The sequence below is a fragment of the Aotus nancymaae genome, unplaced genomic scaffold, assembly GCF_030222135.1.
Source record: "Aotus nancymaae isolate 86718 unplaced genomic scaffold, 86718_ANA_hifiasm-v0.15.2.pri h1tg000064l_1, whole genome shotgun sequence".
NCBI lineage: Eukaryota > Metazoa > Chordata > Mammalia > Primates > Aotidae > Aotus > Aotus nancymaae.
The window spans coordinates 5,439,594-5,460,883 of record NW_026988479.1 but is presented as its reverse complement, the minus strand read 5'-3'; positions in this window follow the sequence as shown (position 1 = coordinate 5,460,883).

Here is a 21,290-nt window from a genome sequence, read left to right as displayed (position 1 = left end):
AAAAAAAGTTGCCTAGAATTAAGTGTTTTACAACTATTTCATGTTTGGGATATTGGCAATAGATAAGTCATATTTTACCTAAAAAAGAAAACAAGATGAGTAAGGTAAAACTGGCATGAAAGAGTACCAGTCTATACACTTGTTTCTTCAGGATGGAGAATTCAGACATTGTTGAAGTTATACACACTTGGGCCCTAAATAAAGACAACATTCTAACAATTGTAAGAATCATCACATGAAGTGCTACCAACCATACTTGAATATCTTTGGGCAAAAATGTGGTGCCTACATGTTAGAATGCTTTGAAAGAGATTTTTTTTTTTAATTGATAAGCAATTTAACTAGATTAGTCTAGGGGCTGTGTGTGGCCATAACCACTCATGAGGTCAATATTAAGCTATTGAACACCAATATTAAGATCGGAATTGTGCATGATTTTAGGGATAGGAACACATGTAACATTCAGTCTCCACAACAGAAATTTTCTGAATCTAATGTAGGAGAGAGGCATGAATATAAACAATTATAATATAGTAACAGTAACCACATATGGATTTATGTGCAGAGTATTGATATCACTGAGGAAGATGAAATTGACTGACACTCTCACTTCTCTTGCCCTAAGGAAGAGACTATTTCACAATAGAAAATATGTGAGCTAAATACATAGAGAGAGGAAATTTGCTAGATGAAGTTAGAGGGAAAGTGTAAAGTGATTGGTTTTTAAAGCAGAGAGAATGAAACTTTTATATAGTGATTGGTAAGAAATAGGCAAGTTCATAAATTACAAAAGGTATACTATAGCTACCAAATTGGAAAGAAAAATTTATTTGCATACAGCAGGCAGAATATTTAGAGTTTGAAGGTATGTGTTCACATGGTAAATATTAAGGGATATGTTTCAAGATCCTGGATTCTCTAAATGTGTTTTTATTAAACTTATGTATCTCAGAAAGCACCTTTCTTTAACACCCCATGGTGGTTGAAGAATTGGAGTATAATGGCCTGTGTCAGAATATTCTAAATTCCAATCTATTATGTAGTTGAGCAAAAGGAATAATTACAATTTTCCAATAAAGACTTTGCTGCTGCTTTTTTTTTTTTTTTAATTGCATTTTAGGTTTTGGGGTACATGTGAAAAACATGCAAGGTTGTTGCATAGGTGCATACGTGGCAGTATGATTTGCTGCCTCCCTCCCCTTCACCTATATCTGGCATTTCTCCCCATGCTATCCCTCCCCAACTCCCCACCCCCCCGCTACCCCCCCTCCCCCCAACAGACCCCCGTGTATAGTGCTCCCCTCCCTGTGTCCATGTGTTCTCCTTGTTCAACACCCGCCTATGAGTGAGAACATGTGGTGTTTGATTTTGTGTTCTTGTGTCAGTTTGCTGAGAATGATGTTTTCCAGGTTCATCCATGTCCCTACGAAGGATGTGAACTCCTCGTTTTTAATGGCTGCATAATATTCCATGGTGTATATGTGCCACATTTTTCCTGTCCAGTCTATCATCGATGGGCATTTGGGCTGGTTCCAGGTCTTTGCTATTGTAAACTGTGCTGCAATGAACATTCATGTGCATGTGTCCTTATAGTAGAACGATTTATAATCCTTTGGATATATGCCCAGTAATGGGATTGCTGGGTCAAATGGAATTTCTATTTCTAGGTCCTTGAGGAATCGCCACACTGTTTTCCACAGTGGTTGAACTAATTTACACTCCCACCAACAGTGTAAAAGTGTTCCTATTTCTCCACATCCTCTCCAGCATCTGTTTTCTCCAGATTTTTTAATGATGGCCATTCTAACTGGCTTGAGATGGTATCTCAATGTAGTTTTGATTTGCATTTCTCTAATGACCAGTGATGATGAGCATTTTTTCATATGCTTGTTGGCCTCATGTACGTCTTCTTTTGTAAAGTATCTGTTCATATCCTTCGCCCATTTTTGAATGGGCTTGTTTGTTTTTTTCTTGTAAATCTTTTTTAGTTCATTGTAAATTCTGGATATCAGCCCTTTGTCAGACGGGTAGGCTGCAAAAATTTTTTCCCATTCTGTTGGTTGCCGATTCACTCTATTGACTGTTTCTTTTGCCGTGCAGAAGCTGTGGAGTTTGATTAGGTCCCATTTGTCTATTTTGGCTTTTGTTGCCAATGCTTTTGGTGTTTTGGTCATAAAGTCCTTGCCTACGCCTATGTCCTGAATGGTTTTGCCTAGGTTTCCTTCTAGTGTTTTTATGGTGTTACATCTTATGTTTAAGTCTTTAATCCATCTGGAGTCAATTTTAGTGTAAGGTGTCAGGAAGGAGTCCAGTTTCTGCTTTCTGCATATGGCTAGCCAGTTTTCCCAGCACCACTTATTGAACAGGGAATCCTTTCCCCATTGCTTGTTTTTTTCAGGTTTGTCAAAGATCAGGTGGCTGTAGATATGTTGTGTCACCTTCGATGCCTCTGTTCTGTTCCATTGGTCTATATCTCTGTTTTGGTACCAGTACCATGCTGTTTTGATTACTGTAGCCTTGTAGTAGAGTTTGATGTCCGGTAGAGTGATGCCTCCCGCTTTGTTCTTTTTGCTTAGAATTGACTTGTCTATGCGGGCTCTCTTTTGGTTCCATATGAAGTTTAAGGTGGTTTTTTCCAGTTCTGTGAGGAAGGTCATTGGTAGCTTGATGGGGATAGCGTTGAATCTGTGAATTACTTTGGGCAGTATGGCCATTTTCACGATATTAATTCTTCCTAACCATGAACATGGAATGTTTCTCCATCTGTTTGTATCCTCTCTTATTTCGTTGAGCAGTGATTTGTAGTTCTCCTTGAAGAGGTCCTTTACGTTCCTTGTTAGTTGTATTCCTAGGTATTTTATTCTCTTTGTAGCAATTGTGAATGGCAGTTCATTCTTGATTTAGCTCTCTTTAAGTCTGTGATTGGTGTATAGGAATGCTTGTGATTTTTGCACATTGATTTTGTATCCTGAGACTTTGCTGAAGTTGCTTATCAGTTTCAGGAGATTTTGGGCTGAGGTGATAGGGTCTTCTAGATATACAATCATGTCAACTGCAAACAGAGACAATTTGACTTCCTACTTTTCTAATCGAATACCCTTTATTTCTTTTTCTTGCCTGATTGCTCTGGCTAGAACTTCCAGTACGATATTGAATGGAGTGGTGAGAGAGGGCATCCTTGTCTAGTGCCAGATTTGAAAGGGAATGCTTCCAGTTTTTGCCCATTCAGTATGATATTGGCTGTCGGTTTGTCATAAATAGCTTTTATTATTTTGAGATACATTCCGTCGATACCTAGTTTATTGAGAGTTTTTAGCATAAAGGGCTGTTGAATTTTGTCGAAGGCCTTCTCTGCATCAATTGAGATAATCATGTGGTTTTTGTTTTTGGTTCTGTTTATGTGGTGAATTACATTTATAGACTTGCGTATATTGAACCAGCCTTGCATCCCCGGGATGAATCCTACTTGATCATGGTGGATAAGCCTTTTGATGTGCTGTTGTAATCGGCTTGCCAGTATTTTATTGAATGTTTTTGCATCTATGTTCATCATGGATATTGGCCTGTAGTTTTCTTTTCTTGTTGAGTCTCTGCCGGGTTTTGGTATTAGGATGATGTTGGTCTCATAAAATGATTTGGGAAGGATTCCCTCTTTTTGGATTATTTGGAATAGTTTCAGTAGGAATGGTACCAGTTCCTCTTTGTATGTCTGGTAGAATTCGGCTGTGAAACCATCTGGACCTGGGCTTTTTTTGGGTGGTAGGCTCTTAATTGCTGCCTCGACTTCAGACCTTGTTATTGGTCTATTCAGAGTTTTGACTTCTTCCTGGTTTAGGCTTGGGAGGAGGCTACTGTCCAGGAATTTATCCATTTCTTCCAGGTTTTCTAATTTATGTGCATAGAGTTGTTTGTAATAATCTCTGATGATGGTTTGAATTTCTGTGGCATCTGTGGTGATATCCCCTTTATCATTTTTTATTGCATCTATTTGGTTATTCTCTCTTTTCTGTTTTATTAGTCTGGCTAGTGGTCTGTCTATTTTGTTGATCTTTCCAAAAAACTAGCTCCTGGATTTATTGATTTTTTGTAAGGTTTTTCGTGTCTCTATCTCCTTCAATTCTGCTTTGATCTTAGTTATTTCTTGTCTTCTGCTAGGTTTTGAGTTTTTTTGATCTTGCTCCTCTAGCTCTTTCAATTTTGACAATAGGGTGTCAATTTTAGTTCTCTCCTCCTCCTTCTCTCTCTGTTAACTCTAACCATGCCCCACCTAGCATCCGTGCTATCATTGTTTTGTATTTTAGTTCTTTTGTCTACATTTATATGACGTTTATTTAGGTTCACATACATTTTCTATTTTATTTCTCACCAGTTGCTTTACATTTTAGATTTTTCCTCTTCCTTAAAAGGTCATTCTGTTGTGAGTTTCCTTAACCAAGTCTGCCATTCTGTTAGAAGCAGAAGATCATGTCATTAATTTTCTTCTAAATTCCCTGATAGAATAAAGTTCATGTATTTGCTCTACCCAGGATGAACACTAAATTCAAATGTTTGAAATTTCTTTTTCTAAAGTTAGAGCTATTTATTTTTTAGTATATTCCAAAGTTGACAGAAATATTCTCCCAGCTGGTATACCATCAGTGGTTCTAATTCTATATATTTTATTTCATAAAAGTTTTAGTGTCTAATATATTTTTCAAAATGTTCTGATTTGTTCTTGAAAACAGTGTTTCATTCTATAATCACATAATGGATACTGATTGTCTCACTGCATTACATCATTTATTTTATTTTTCAAAGATGTGTTGACTCTTCAGAAATGTTGGGCCCAGTTGAAGTCAAAAGAATAAGAATAAAAGCAATCCCCTACCTAATTTAATTTTTACTGAAAGCAAGGGGATAATAAATCTGGTTTCCAGTGTATGTATCAGTCAACGTTTTCCAGAGAAACACAAACAATAGGATGTGTGTGTGTGTGTGTGTGTCTGTGTGTGTGTCTGTGTGTGTGTGGTGGGGGGCAATGTATAGAAAGAGATTTGGTAGAAGGAATTAGCTGATATGATTATGAAGGCTGACGAATTACAAGATCTGCAGTCAACAAGCTAGAAACTGAGAAGGGTTGATAGTAGGTTCCAATCCAAAAGCTGATAGACTTAAGACCCAAGAAGAGGAGATATTTCTGTCTGAGTCCAAGGGCAGAAAAAAACTGATATTCCAGCTCAAGACAGTCAGGCAGGAGAAAATTCCTTCTTACTCAGGCTTTTTGTTCTCTTCAGGGGATTGAGTGGATTGGACAGGTCCCCTTCACATAAGGGAGAACAATCTGTTTTACTCAGTCTACCAATTTAAATGTTAATTTTATCCTGAAACACCCTCACAGACACACCTAGAATAACATTTAACTGAGTATCTGCACATCTTGTGGCCCAGACAACTGACATAAAATTAACTGTCATATCCTGTAATAACTAGAACTAAATGAAAGTAGCTGCATCAAAAAATGTAACTGTAAATCACTAAAGAAGTGGCCTCAACACAGCCCTAGGATTAAGAAAGCAATCTTCAAAAGATCAAGGTAGAATCATTTGACCGTCCCACATACAGTTTTTGGCTGGTTTTAAGACAAAATAACTCATTTAGATTTAAAACAGAGACACAAATGAAAATACCTACATTCAGATAATTCAAATGCAAAAATCAGCATGTAGAAAAAAATTCCCACTACCATAAATATAATCTCAGTGTAAACATTTAGCAAAATAAAGCATGGGTAACATTAGACATTTTAATTTTAAATATATAAATGTTTAATTTTTAAATATTCTTAAATTTTTCTTTAACAACAAGTTACTATTTTGATTTGCAATCTGAAATCTAACATATTTCTATTGCACCAAAATACGAAAATCAGGAATTATTTTAGTTTTGATCCTTCAACTTAGAGCAATATTTACTGAAGACAGTAAATATTGCTAATATCTTCAGATAATATTAGCTGAAGACAGTAGTACACAAATACAGGTACTCATGAGCATGGATAAAATCTTGCAAACTGGTGTGTATGTTTAGGGAAGCAACTAAGATATTTGTAGGATTCTGGTTTCTAATATTGCCCTATTTAGTTTTAGTATTATGTAGCCTTACAATTTAACAGCATCCACTTCCAGTTTTTCACTCACACTGTCAAACTTTTAAGAGAAAATGAACTGGGAAATTGTAATCTATTTTCATAAAATTTGAAATCAAAGAAATCCTGTTTTTGAAAACTGGATCTTAATCCTAAAATTTTAGAATTTGGTCCAGGCCATTGCCTTCGTTTTGAAAATGAACTTCAATTCCAGAAAGACCAGTGTGTGCACTGTCAAATACATCTCTCATAGTCACAGTCTCACTAAGAATGTGCAAATCAAAGCATACATTGGTGTAAATTCTTTTGAAGTCCTTGCCAAGAAATATTCAAAGGAATTCAATAGGTTATAATAATGTTCATCCAAAAATTTTTTTGATCCAGTCTTCATCAGTTAGCTGATTTTCACTGTTTAAAAATTTCCATAAAAGGATTCAGCACCACTTCAAACCAAACCACCTAACCTCATTTTAGTAGTGCCAACCACCATAGTGTGCTTGCAGTTCATCAATCAAGACTAAACTCCCTCCAGTTCAAGCCAAGAGAACACATCTAAGATAACAATGTCTGTTCCTAACCAACATATTTCCTTTTTTTATGTCAATAGGACTTTTGTTTTTATGTCAATAGAACTTTTTCTAGAAAAAAGTTTTTGTTTTTGTCTAGAAAATCTCCTCTCCATGTATCTCAGAGGAGGATGCCCCAACGTCAAGCTTCCAGGTCAGGCTACACTGGTTAAAATATAATTCCCCTTTCCAGTTATTGGTTCCAGGAAAGGTCTCTCATCTTTCTCTGGATATTAAAGTGTTTCTAAAAATGTGTTCAGCACCTCATCCATCAGGCATCTTGCTAAAGCCTGAGTATGAAACTGGCATTGAGTATTCCTATGATATTAAATGAGACATTGAGATATTAAATCTACCAACTTTAAAACCTCTTTCTCTGGACTTTCTGCATATAACATGATTATTTTTCCTATTTTTAAGCCAGCTGAAATGGAAATTTTCTATTCCTTGAAGCTAAAAGAATCTTGTATGATATGTGAAGGGTTTCACATTGAGTTCTTGAACAGTTCCATCCTGTAGAATGATGTAATAAACTTATGTTCATTCAACATTATAAAATGTAGTTCACTTACATTTAAATTCTGTAACAGATACAGTGTTAGAAGGAACATTCCTTGGCTACACCATTTGTAGACACTCTAACCATTTTGACAACTTTTTCATTAAAATTTATAAGATTCTTTCCAAAATAAAGGTTAAATCAAGGAATATGAGTCATTCTATTATAAAGACACATGCACATGTATCTTTATTGCAGCACTATTCACAATAACAAAGACATGGAATCAACCTAAATGCCTATCGATGATAGACTAGATAAAGAAAATGTGGTACATATACATCATGGAATACTATGGAGCCATGAAAAGGAATGAGATCACTCCTTTGCAGGGACATGGATGGAGCTGGAGACCATTATCCTCAGCAAATTAACACAGGAACAGAAAACCAAATACTGCATGCTCTCCCTTATAAGTGGGAGCTAAATGATGAGAACACATGAACATATAGGGGGAACAACACACATTGGGGTCTGTTGGAGGCTGGAAGGTAGAGGGAGACGATCAGGAAAGTAACTCACGAGGACTAGGTTTAATACCTGGGTGGTGGAAATAATCTGTACAGCGAACTCCCATGATTCAAGTTTACCTATGTAACAAATTCTGCACATGTACCCTGAACTTCAATTAAAAGTCAAATAAAGAAGCAGTCATAGTAAAAGTAGAAACTGAGATTGAAAACACTCCCAAATAAAAATATTAAATTAGCTCCTTATTCTACAATTGTCATAGGCATCATGTATAATTTTTTTAATCATGTAAAAATTCTCTCAGAATAAATACTATTATCTAGATGCCTATATCTGGATTATAATACTCACCATACAAAAAGGTCACAAATGATTTGACTTTCTTATGCAATTTATCCTGGAAATTATCAACTAAAGCTTCAACATGCTGATGAATAGTATTTCTAGAGAGAATTAAATTAAGAAAATATTATTTGTGGTTTCAGAGTCACCATTTCTTCTGCATTCATAGATACTCTTACCTGTCAATGTTTTTAAATACTTACACCGTGATTTAACTTAAAACTACATAAACGTATTCCACAGTAGTACTACTTTTTTACATTAAGAAAAAAACATATTAAAATTATATTCTTTTTTACCCTGAACATTAAGGTTTTGCCATGAATCTGGTGGTGTCTCCCAAGTAAATTACCACCACAAATAAAAACTATCCAGTGTCTTGTGGGGAGTATGGAGGGATGGAGGGGAAAGGGAGGGGATTTATAAATCTTCTTAAAAAGACTGCTAAGTCTCCTTACCTCAGTTCTACAGCTCTCATCATCTTTTTTAGAGGGTCTTAGAGCCAACAACTCCAAATTTGGGTGGAATTTTCTATTTTGCTGAAATGTTTATGGCTTATTTAAGTAATTTTATCTCCTTTATGTACTTTAATCTTTAAGTAATTATTTAAGTAATTTTTTTATTTCTCTCTTCTTTCATCCTTCAAGTCTTTGTGAGATTATGCTTTTAATAATGAATATGTTCAATCTCCACCTTGAACTAGGAGAGGCAGATTAACCCTTTTAAATGTATTGAAATTATAATGGATTTGGTTGTACCTTCTTTGCAGGCTCAGGGAGTAAATGGTGTTGATAATGATGATAATGTTAATAATAGGTAATTGGGTACTTATTTTGTGTAAAACTCAGCTAAAAGGTTTACAGAAAAAAGTTCTTCGGCCGGGCGCGGTGGCTCAAGCCTGTAATCCCAGCACTTTGGGAGGCCGAGGCGGGTGGATCACGAGGTCAAGAGATCGAGACCATCCTGGTCAACATGGTGAAACCCCATCTCTACTAATACAAAAAAAAAATTAGCTGGGCACGGTGGTGCGTGCCTGTAATCCCAGCTACTCAGGAGGCTGAGGCAGGAGAATTGCCTGAACCCAGGAGGCGGAAGTTGCGGTGAGCCGAGATCGCGCCATTGCACTCCAGCCTGGGTAACAAGAGCGAAACTCCGTCTCAAAAAAAAAAAAAGTTCTTCAAGTATATTTTCAAGCAGTATATTAATATTCACACTTTCACATTTGACTGTGGGGAAATGTAGATTAAATAATAAAGTTAAAAACTTTTAGCAGTGAAATATTTTTATACCAATATTTTTTACCTCATCATTTTTTCTTGTCTTGCTGCATTGGCTACAATGCAATATGATGTGGTACAATAGCAGTGTTCATTGCTTATACCTGACTTTGATGGAAATATGTCCAATGCTTTATGTCTAGTTAGGATGTTTGTTGTAGATGTCTGGCAGAACATCATTTATAAAGGCAGTTAAACTTGGTAAGCGTTTTGCTTCTCCATTTATCAAATTATAACACTGTATTTCATCAGTTTTTATTAATCTTCCCATATAATCACAATATTTACATTGATAATATAGTCAATTATAGTAACACATTTCCAAATAATAAGCCGTCTTTAAATTTCTACACTTAAACTCATTTGTTCCTCATATGCTGTGGATTTCTCTTGCATGAATTTAGAATATTTACAGCTGTTTCCATACATGAAATTAAATAATAGTTTTTAGTTTGTGTGATATCCTCACTTGATTTTGTTTGCTTTATAAAATAATTTGAAAACATTTCAATTGTCTTTATCAGAACAGTTGAATCAGGAATTATCTGTTCATGATAAATTGAGTAAAACTCACCTTTCTGGGTCTAGTTAAAAGCTGGCAATTATATCTTTGACTAGCTTTCCAAATTCTCATACCATTCTTAATAATCCAGAAAATAGAAAATATTATGTCCATTTTGGTAGAAAAGTATCTATTTCTTCTCTACTTCCAAATTAATTGACACATATAATTGAAAGTAATATTGTGAGGAAGTTTAATAAAAAGCCTATAAAGCACTTAGAACAGTTCTGTCATGGAGTAATTGCTCAATAAAACTTACAATATAACTATTAATTGGATGTGCTATAGATTTATTTTATAATTCTATCTGTTCAATATAATTATATATGTGTACACACAAACATACATATATATATACACATTTTTAATCAAGTCACTTTAAATTTATGCATACCAAGATGACTTTCTCCCTCTTCTTTGTTAATCGAAAGCTTAAATTTCATTGAGAAATCTTAGTTCTCAATTCAAAATGTTGGAAAAATCAAACCTATAAACCCTCCATAATGACAAAAACGAAAAGCCAACATAGAATTTTTTCTCCAATTAAGAGTGGATGACTAAGAGGATGATTTTTAAAAAATTAGATGTAGCAAGAAAAAGGCATACATGCATCCTTGTTTTTAGAAATATATTTAAATTACTATTTACTTGGTAAATCCTACATGCCAAATGCTGTTCTAGTGACTGTGAGATGCAAAGATGAAAAGGACAAGATACCTAGTGTCTAACTGCTCACAAGTTATTGAGGGAGAGAGACATACTGATAAATAACTGTAATGCATTATGGCAAAATATACAGAAAACCAGAAAAGATATAGGTAGAAATGTGGGAATGCAAATATAAAACAAAATTATTTCCCAAGTTGTATATAGTGTAGGGATGCTGGAGAAAGTTACAGAGAGATGTCCCCAGCCTTACATAAGGTGACAGCTTGAATAGGATAAGACTGCTTTATTTTCCTGGGTTTCATCAGCCACACACAATACTTTCACCTATATTAGGCTCCAAGTCCTACCCAAGTTTGGTTTTGGTTTTTTAAATTAGTCTTCCATCTGCTCTTGAATGTGGGTGAGCGATAGAATGTGTCTTTATTGGAAGATCGAGGAAGTAAAACCCCCTAACTGAGCCCCACTTGGGATCTCATGCCAGAGCTTCCTGTAATACTGCATCACCACCACAAGCTCCACTTCTGTAGTTCTGATTTCCAACTTTGGTTACTGCACACTTTTCAGTATTTTGTATCAGTTCCATTCAACAGCTACTGGCCACACATTATTTATACTGTTTTTTCTGTCTTTTATAGATTTTTTTTTTCCCACTGAATGTAACAGCCTTTAGCCAAATTTGAAGTATCTGTCTATGGTCCCGCATATTTGAGCTCTTCTGTAATCTTTATAATCTAAGTTAGATCACATTACTGCTTTGCTTATGATCTCCAAAGGCTCTCCATCTCACTAACAGTTAAAGCCAGTGTCATTAAGTGGCACAAGCCCTACACAACCTGCTTTCTCACTACCTCCAAGGCCCTATCTCTTACCACTTTCCACCCCCACTGCTGCTTTACCACTACATGTGCCTCTTTGCTGGTTCTCCAACCTCAGGTACACACCCACCTTGAGATATTACACTTGCTGTTCTCTTTGCCAAAGACATTCTTACCCTGTGTATCAATGTGAATAAACTTTTCCTTATTCAAGTCTCTGTTCAACTGTTGCCCTCTTAGAGACCTTCCCATACTACCATGGATAAGACAGCAACCTCTACTCACTTTAGCACTACCTACCATCCTTTTTCTGTTTCTTTTTTTTTTTTCCAAGATGAGATTTCTCTCTTGTCACCAGGCTGGAGTGTCATGGTGCAATCTTAGATCACTGCAACCTCTGCCTTCTGAGTTCAAGTGATTATCCTGCCTCAGCTTCCAGAGTAGCTGGGATTACAGGAGTTTGCCAACATGCCCAGCTAATTTTTGCATTTTTAGTAGAGAAGGGGTTTCATCATATTGGCCAGGCTGGTCTTGAGCTCCTAATCTCAGGAGATCTGTCCCACTTGTCCTCCTAAACTGCAGGAATTACAGGTGTGAGCCACCACGCCCAGCCCCTTGCTTTATTTTCTTCATCGCACATACAATTAGTATACTCTGACATCTTTTATATTTGCATGTTTTGCTTTTCTGTTTCTTCCCCTATATTGTTGTGTCCACTGCTTTATCCCTGGCACCTGGAATGGTCCCTGACATTTAGTATGTCCTCATTAAATATTTGCTGAAAGATTGGATTCCTAAGGCATTTGGTACTATTCCTGTGCTGCTCATTACACTTAGGCTTGCTCTGAAGTTCACGTTCATACATGGTTTGTCTTGTATATTACATGGCTGGATCTTTGGGTCGTGAGATTATGCAAAACAGCAATATAAGTACATAAGTACTGAATGATAAACAAGTACGTATTGTTGCATAGAAACAAGATACATTACTAGATTTTTTTAAAAGACCATGTTTGGAAAAATAAGGTATGAACAACTTGTAGAGAAATCAAATATATACAGAGATATTTTCTGTCCACTCAGGTAATTTAGAATATTGAGAGTAATCAATAACTTTTCAAATATATTGAAATTTGGGGGACGTGAGTAAACTCTTCTTTCTTTTATCTGCTTCACCTTAGTAGCTGTGATGCTCTATTTTTATTGAAGAGCCCTGTTTAATTTAGTCTAGGATATTCTGAGACCAAGTTTATAATGAGTAAAATAATTTGGAAGGAAAATAGAATAAAGTAATAATTTTTTTCAGATATCTTTCCCAAGGGAAAGTTCTGGTTGTTAGTACTGGCCTAACTTGAGCTGAAAGCTTATTAAGAGAAAAATGAAAGAATTGTAAATGGTTCTGTTTGTTTTAAGTAAGAGTAAGAATGTATTCTTTTTATTCCCTGGGGGGAAAGTATGCAGTAAGTTGATTCTACTCTTTCCAGTGTAGGAGCCAGAAGCAATTTCCTCATAAGCATTTCCATTCTTTTTCTCCAAGTTCTCTATTAAGTGTTTTAACAGCAAAATGATTTCTAAAAGTAAAACTGTGAGTTACATGATTGTGAAACAAAAGCAAATATTTAGGTTATATTAGAAAGCAAATCAATATAATCTACATGATTTCCACTTTTTTGAATTTGCTTAGGTTTTCTTGGTAGCCTAATAAATAATCAGTTCTTAAAGAGTTTCATAGGAATATATAAAGAAAATGTGTTCTCTGTTGTCAGGGCATTGTGTTTGACATATATTGATTAGGTCAACTGTATGATTTATTATATTACATGCACTCTTACATATTTTGGTCTACCTCATCAGTTATAACTGACAGTTTATTTAAATTCACCTACAACTGTTGTGACTTTCTACTAACGTTTTTGCTTTATGTATTTTAGTGCTGTGATAGTTGGTGAAAAAAGATGTTAGAAAATTATATCCTTATTTAAGATTGCATGCTTCATCTTTTAAAGGTGCTCTTTTTAAAACATTTTTGCCTTGAGTAAAACTCATCTACAAAACTACTCCTTTCCTAAATATCCAAATACATTCTTCATCTCATTAGTAGCTATCTATAGCTAAGTGTTTTTTATTCATCTAAATGTAGTCATAGTCCTACTCTAATACTGTGAAAACTAAGGATAAAATTAAAAATGTAACCACTACCAACTCATTTTTAATGAAATAATAGTAACAAAAAAGAAGAACAAGAAAAATGGATTAATATACATAAAAATACAAATAACAAAAACAAAAATAAACAAACATGGGTGGTTTTGCTCCAGTTGTTTCTACTGTTGGTTTTGTGAGGCCATAGTTGTTATTTATAATTAACCATGTTCTTCAGCTTGGTTAGATTGAGTGACATACTTTTCTCCCGATGGAGGCTGAACTTTGGTCATTTTTATTGCATTGGTTGCTTTGAAACTTTAATGAATCTTTTCATCTGGATGTGGAAGTGCTAGGAGGTATCCCCTCCCAGAGAAACTCCTGGTTTTAGACAGAGTTTATGCTTCCCCTTTTTTTGTAGAAACATCAGTTATGCTCACTCTGAGATCAGTTGCCATAGATACTTTATCAATCTCCTTTGCTCATTGGTACCGAGAAAGAGGGAGCCCCAAAGGCCAGCTGACAGGCTCAGCATCCAGGTCAACAGAACCATTATCTTGTGCCTTTGTTTAAGCATTTGTCCCTTGGAAACCAAGAATTCTAATCAGTCAAAAGCATAACTAGAGAAAAATGAAAGCAAAATCTTTGCAAGAGTGTTCTTAAGAGAAATAGTACTGTGCTTTAAGTCGCTATATTCTGTCTCTGAAAAAAGAAACACCAGATACATGTTGTTGATTTGGAGCTCATAAAGCAACCTGTAGAATAGCACCCTAAATTTGCAAGTTGTTATCACTCAACCGGTGTCATATCTAAGATTTATTGACAGTTGTACCATGCTGTAATGAATTCCTAAGTAATCAGCCTGTTTTCTCACTTTTTACTGTAAATGTTCTTTATTAAAGGCAAGGTAGAAGGCATAAAATGATGGCAGATAAGCCATTCGGGGTTGTCAGATTGTCTGAAAAAGAAAATTCCATATTCAGAATAAATATTTATTCCTGTGGGAGCAAATGTCTGTCCCATCCATAATGATATGGCTGGCTGTCATGTTCTCATAATCTGGTGAGAAAAGGTCAGTTTTTGCTCCTGCTAATAGAATAGGCCTCAGCAGTGGGTGTGCCAGATCAGCTTTAGTGAGGGAAAGCCAAGGTTGTTGAGCAAACATGTAACTTTCAGCCTGGTTTCTGTGGCCACTTTTCTCATTAACCTTTTGACCAAATAGTGAAGTAATGGGAGAGTGGGTAACAGACATCCCTAGGATGTGTCATATTGTCCATCTGATTATTGAAAGTATTGTCTTCAGTGTGTGCCCTTGATGAATAATTCGTGTAGGACACATATATTCTTATGCTCTGGGCCAACTTTGAGACTACCATACTTAACATGTGTTCAAATCCGTTTCTTCAGATTACCAGGTCATTTTATCCAAACTTTTGCTACTATTCACAAATCAGTTCATACTCATACTTTTTGCCATTCCTTTTTTCTAGGCCCTCCAGATATATAATCTGAAGACATAGCCAATGGGGTACTATCCAAGGATACCCCTGAAATACTGCATTATATATAGCAGTTCATTTGTGGCTGGTGCCAGTATATTTTTCATACTCACCTGCAAACCTTCTTCAGTCAGCTCTGTCTGGGAGAGCCTGACATGATTCCACAGATATATGCTGAGGGCGATGTGTGGAGAGGTGTGGGAGTACATGCACTAAGAGCATCAATCACCTGCTCAGGTGGTTTACTTTGGGATCAGCTTAAGGCCAATCTTACATGCCACCACCACCACCTACTTGAATGCTGCCCTTGGTGCTGAATTTTGTAGCTTAACGGAGAAGATAAAGCCTAGTTCACGAGGGACAGCTAAGGTAGCATGAATATTTTGTACTCTGATCTGATGTTCTGTCATGAGTAAGGCCCAATAGCATATTGGGAGCTATTTCTCAGAAATATAATAGTTATATGCCTAAGAAAGCATGGCTTGATTTCCAAACTCTAGGGGCTGATGATGTAATTCTCTTTAAGTACTTACATCATCCATAACTGACACAGACATTTTAGGCAATATTTGTTTGTTTGAGTAATAATGCTAAGAGAAAGTTTATATTTATGAATTACTAATTATCAGTATTCTAAATGTTGTGTAAATACATCCATGATGGTTAACATTGAGTGTTAACTTTTATAAAAAGTGTTTTGTGAACTGCCCTTTACACCTTTTTTCCATGAGGCCACCTGCTTTCTTCTTGAGAAAAAAGTTAACAATTCTTGGTCTTCTGTTTTTATAGCTGAGCATATCATTTTGTTTGTTTCAATTTGGTCTAATACTGGGATTAAAATGTCAAACTTTGAAGGAATAAACGTTTCTTTCTCTTGATTTACTATGGAGTTTTCAGGAGAGGCAGAGATGGAGATGAAGCAATTTTCTGGGCATATTGAATGTATGGATCACACTTTCTTTGCAATAATTCCTATTGAGAGGTAGAATGGAACTCCTCCCTCCTCAGTGACTGGCTTCATGAATAGAATATGTTCAAGTAACAAAGCTGGGTTATAAGAAGCCTTCCAGACTCTGCCTTGATCTCTTGGGACACTTGGCTTTGGTAACTCAACTTGCCAAGTGAGAAACTCAGCTACCTTGGGGCAGCCATGTTAACAGAAGCTCCTTATATGAAGAGGCTCTGGGGGATGTGACATCTTGTGGAGAGAGAGAGGGGATGAAGAGCGTGAAAGCTCTAGACAAGAGAGTGAAGAGACCATCTTGGGGTGGATCATCCAGCCTTAGCCATTCCAGAGGATGCCATGGGGATCAGCTGAGCCCTTCCCATATTCCTGACCCAAAAAATCATGAACATTAAAAAATATTTGTTTTAAGCCATTAAGTTTTGAGGGTAGTAGCTTATGCAGCAATAGCTAATCAGAACAAATGAAAGTCTAGCAAAAACCTAAAATATATTTGTAAGATCACCTTTCCTTTCTACTTGAGCATTTTGATCAGGGGAACACACAGTAAAACATTTAAATAAATACTAAAATAATAAATTATAAAGGCAATTAAAGATATTATATTTGCATGTAATAAGGTCTTTCAGAGAATGTGCAACCAAAATAGAACTCTCCACCACAAATAACAGTAATAATAAAAAATTGGTATTCTTTATGTCCATTCTTAATTCTCCCTCAAGCAATGGTAACATGTCAACATTTCATCCACCTAAAAACTTCTGCAGAACTGTTTCTGCCTTTTTGACCTGGTCAAGAAATAATGAGAAGAGGATGTCAAGTTCATAAAAAAAAAATGACAAATGCTTTTGTCATTAGGGTATACAGTAATCTCTTTGTCAGGAGAAAACCTTTCCTTGGAGAGATAAGCCAAATACAATCCTAATGTTAAAATTTCATTTCAGTTGAAAAGAAGCCTTTGATAACTACACTGTAATTTAAGATAAAAATAATTTTTTAAACTTTAAGTATGGATATTTAACATTAAGATGTCACAGTTCTTCCCAAGCAATACAATTCCAATGAATGGTTATGGACTGCATAGTGAAACAAGAAGGAATTCATAACTGATATATACAGGTGAGCATAATTTTTTTTTCAGGAGAACGTTTCTAAGAATTTTCTAGACAAAAACATTGAGTCATGCTTGATTTTTACTTTTGAAATAATTATTATAATGCTTCCTTTAGTTTTCTGAATTGATATAAACGTGAACTTTCAAAACCTAATTTCATGAATTATTGACAGGTAAGAGGAAAGGAGAAGCACACTCATTCTGACAACCAAAGATTAACAGAAAATGAAGCATTTTCTGAATAGGAACTAAGATAAAGTATGGCTGATGCCCAGCCTGATCAGTAAAGCAGTTTCATGCTCTGGACACTCCCTTAGCATGCCATATACTGTTCTGTTTACTAAGAGGTGATCTGAAGAGGGATAACAGTGGACTGTCAGGAGGAAATGTCTCATAAATATTTTCATATTTCTTTATGATATGAGCTTTCTGAGTGCTAGCAACCTGGGTTCAAAGATGAATGAATGGCAAGAACCCTTTGAAAATTAAATTTGGATACTTCCTGGAGAGATTTATGATTTTTTTTCTCCTGGAACCATTTGTTTAGATGACAAAGAGTAGTGATTCTGAAGACATTCTCTTTTTCTTCCAAGAGAGAATTTGTTTATATTAGAAGATATGATTTCTCTTTCTTCTAAAGAAAGGATGGGCAACTATGGCAGTCATTCTATGAAAGCTCAGAAATGGGGAGTTCCTCTCCTGTGGAGCAGACCTTCCTCCTCTTGCACAAACTGGGTACATCTGACTTTCATCACATCACCCTGCAGGGGATTGGGGTGTGAGAAACCAATACAAGAATTTTTGTAGGTAATCAGTCTGTTTTCTATATCAGAAACCTCATGTCTTCTGTCAGGACGAGTAAAGACAGACATACAAACTTAGAAATGTAGACTGTGGAGTAAAATCCTCTATGTCGTAGTGAATGTAATGTGGTTTGGAGTTTGGAGCTCCTTGAGTCTGTTAATCAGGTTTCTGTCTTTATTCTTTTTCTTTAATGCTCCTCAAATAAAAATATTTTATTAAAGTTAGTGCTATTTGTTTAAAAACATCACTTAAGATTAAAATTAAGCATTTATTTAATAAGTAGAATTGCATAAAACTTTAGCTAAACTTCAAACTCTGTGCATTACCAGAATTTGGGAGCAAGGGCCAAGTGGCTGCCAGTGAAGCAGAAAATTAACTCTCCCCCCTTTATTAAATGGATGAGATTGTTGTGAATGAGGTTTTACCAGTTTGATATCCCCAGCCCTGAGCAGTGTCTTGCATTAGGTAGTTCTCAGTAAACTTTAATCAGAATAAATCATAGAAGTAGTTTGTTTTAAGACAAAGTATCCATGTGTGTGACTTCTGATATCAGAGAATCATCCCCAAATCTCATTATACATTTTAACACAATGATGAAACTAATATAACCTGTAATCGTATTTAATATACCCATCATGAAAGCATGTTGTTGTGATAGAAGAATAATGGTCAACATGGAAGCTAAAAATGCAGCAACAAGAGACATTTCATCAACTTTTGGGAGACCGGATTTGCCTGGGTTGTTTTACAGTTCTTCACATGCTTACATTGAAGAAGCCAGAGCTGGTCAAGAGCTAGCAACAGGCAAGTTTAAAGTCATATATCAATTTTCTTTCATATAACCCAGTTCTCTTTTATTTATATATACATGTGTGATGGATTTAACTTATCGATAGCCATTAGTCATTAGCTGTGGCTAGTCACTTTTCAGTTGATTACTTAGAAGATGCTGCCTTTATACACTATTTCTCATTTAGTTGCAAAGTTAAAATAGTTGAGTTTAAATAACAACTGTGGTCCAGGCGCGGTGGCTCACACTTGTAATTCCAGCACTTTGGGAGGCTGAGGCAGGTGGATCACCTGAGGGCGGGAGTTCGAGACCGGCCTGACCAACATAAAGAAACCATGTTTCTGCTAAAAAAAAAAAAAAAAAACCAAAATTAGCCAGGCCTGGTGGTGTATGCTTTTAATACTAGCTACGAAGGAGAATCACTTGAACCCAGGAGGCGGAGATTGCGGTGAGCTGAGATCATGCCATGGCACTCCAGCCTGGGCAACAAGATTGAAACTCCTTCTCAAAAAACAAACAAACAAAACAAAACAACAAAACCTGATGTAACTGGATCGAGATCAAGACATTACAGACATGTGATCATTTTAATTCTCTTTTGTCTTTTTTGCCTCACCATTAGTCGCTGATGCATACTGGTAAGATGCAGGTTTTCATAATTGCTCTTGCATAGAATGTAAGTTTTTAATTTCCCCTAGTTGATGTTTTACTAAATATAGTTTGATAAATTCTATAGATGAAATAGGTTAGAATATTTTACCTTCTAAATTATGACTGATACATGCACATAACACTATTATTTAACTTTCATTTATGACTAAAACTGGAATATAGTAACACACATTGGGTGAATAGCCCACAGTTTCCTGTAGCAATGGAAGTATGGGTAAAGAAGGTCCTTGATGTTGGGAAACAGTCATCTAGTTGGAATGATCTTGGTAGAAGCTCCCCTGCCTATCCAGGCCACATAGTTTGACGGCATTATGCATTTAAGTCATTCATTTTGATTAATTCTAAACCTGTGCTTAACCAAACAACCATTTTTTGCTGTTTTGCTTCTAAGAAGGCTTTGGATATTGGAAAGATGATAACATGGGGACAATGAATATGTCTTTATGAATTAATCGGCAACTGCTATCTTTGTATTAAGGGCCCTGTTGGAATGCCGTACCTGGTAAGATTTGCTAATGCAGATCAATTAGTATCAGAATTTGTTCTAAACCCTTTGACAAACTGGACACCTGAGCCCACAAGGGTCACTGATACATGCCAGAGCTGTCCAGATTCTACCGAAATGCAGAATTTCTTGGATTATAGTGCTGAAACTTTAAGCATAGGAGATTGGAAAGGAAACATTAGATGACAATACAAGGACACCCAGGGACACTGTTTATTTTCACATTTTAGAAGAAAAAGCTTTTTTTCTATTTTTAAAAGATCATTTATTTATTTATTTATTTTTGAAACAGAGTCTTGCTCCACCACCCAGGCTGAAGTGCAGTGGCACCATCTCAGCTCACTGCAACCTCCACCTCCTGGGTTCAAGCAATGCTCCTACCTCATCCTCCCAAGTAGCTGGGATTACACATGTGCATCACCACACCCGGCTATTTTTGTATTTTTTGTAAAGACAGGGTTTCACCATGTTGGTCAGGCTGATCTCCAACTCCTGACCTCAAGTGATCTGCCCACCTCGGCCTCCCAAAGTTCTGGGATTACAGGTGTGAGCCATGTCATCTAGCCTATCCATCTATGTTGATGGGCATCTGGGGAGTCTGTATTCTGGAGTATTCTGAGTAACCCTGTGCCCATCCCTGGCCCATGGTTTTTTTGGTTGTTGTTGTTTTTTTTCCTTTGGGCTCTGGGGTACCTGTGCATGTCCTGCATCCTGCAGGATTGTTGCATAGGTACATACATGCCACGGTGGTTTGCTGTCTCCCTGCCCCCCCACCCCAGCGCCTATATCAGGCATTTCTCCCGGTGTTATCCCTCCCCATTCTCCCCACCCGCCTCCACTGTCCCTCCCCTCCACCCTCACACCTAGCCCAGTGAGTGTTGTTCCCTTCCCTGTGCCCAAGTGTTCTCATTGTTCATCACCTGCCTATGAGTGAAAACATGCAATGTTTGGTTTTCTGTTCTTATGTCAGTTTGCTGAGAATGATCGTTTCTAGATTCATCCATGTCTCTACAAAGGACAGGAACTCATCATTTTTTATGGCTTCATAGTATTCCATGGTGTATATGTGCCACATTTTCTTTGTCCAGTCTATCATTGATGGGCATTTGAGTTGGTTCTAGGTCTTTGCTATCATAAACAGTGTCAAAAAAACTTTTAAAGAGAATCTGCCATAATTGTGCAGATTAGGGAGAAGAAATAAGTCATAGTATCCTTGCTGATATCCTAAAGGATACTTTTAATTCCCGTGTTGGTCTTGCATTTTGTTGTAATTCTATGTGGGGATGGTATTTTTTCCTTCATTGCCTAGTATTTAACAAATATTCAGCTTATAGCAAAAGATGGAAGACTTGCTAATGCACACATAAGAAATAAATGGGGTAAAATAATAAATGACACAATGTGTGATGAAGCTC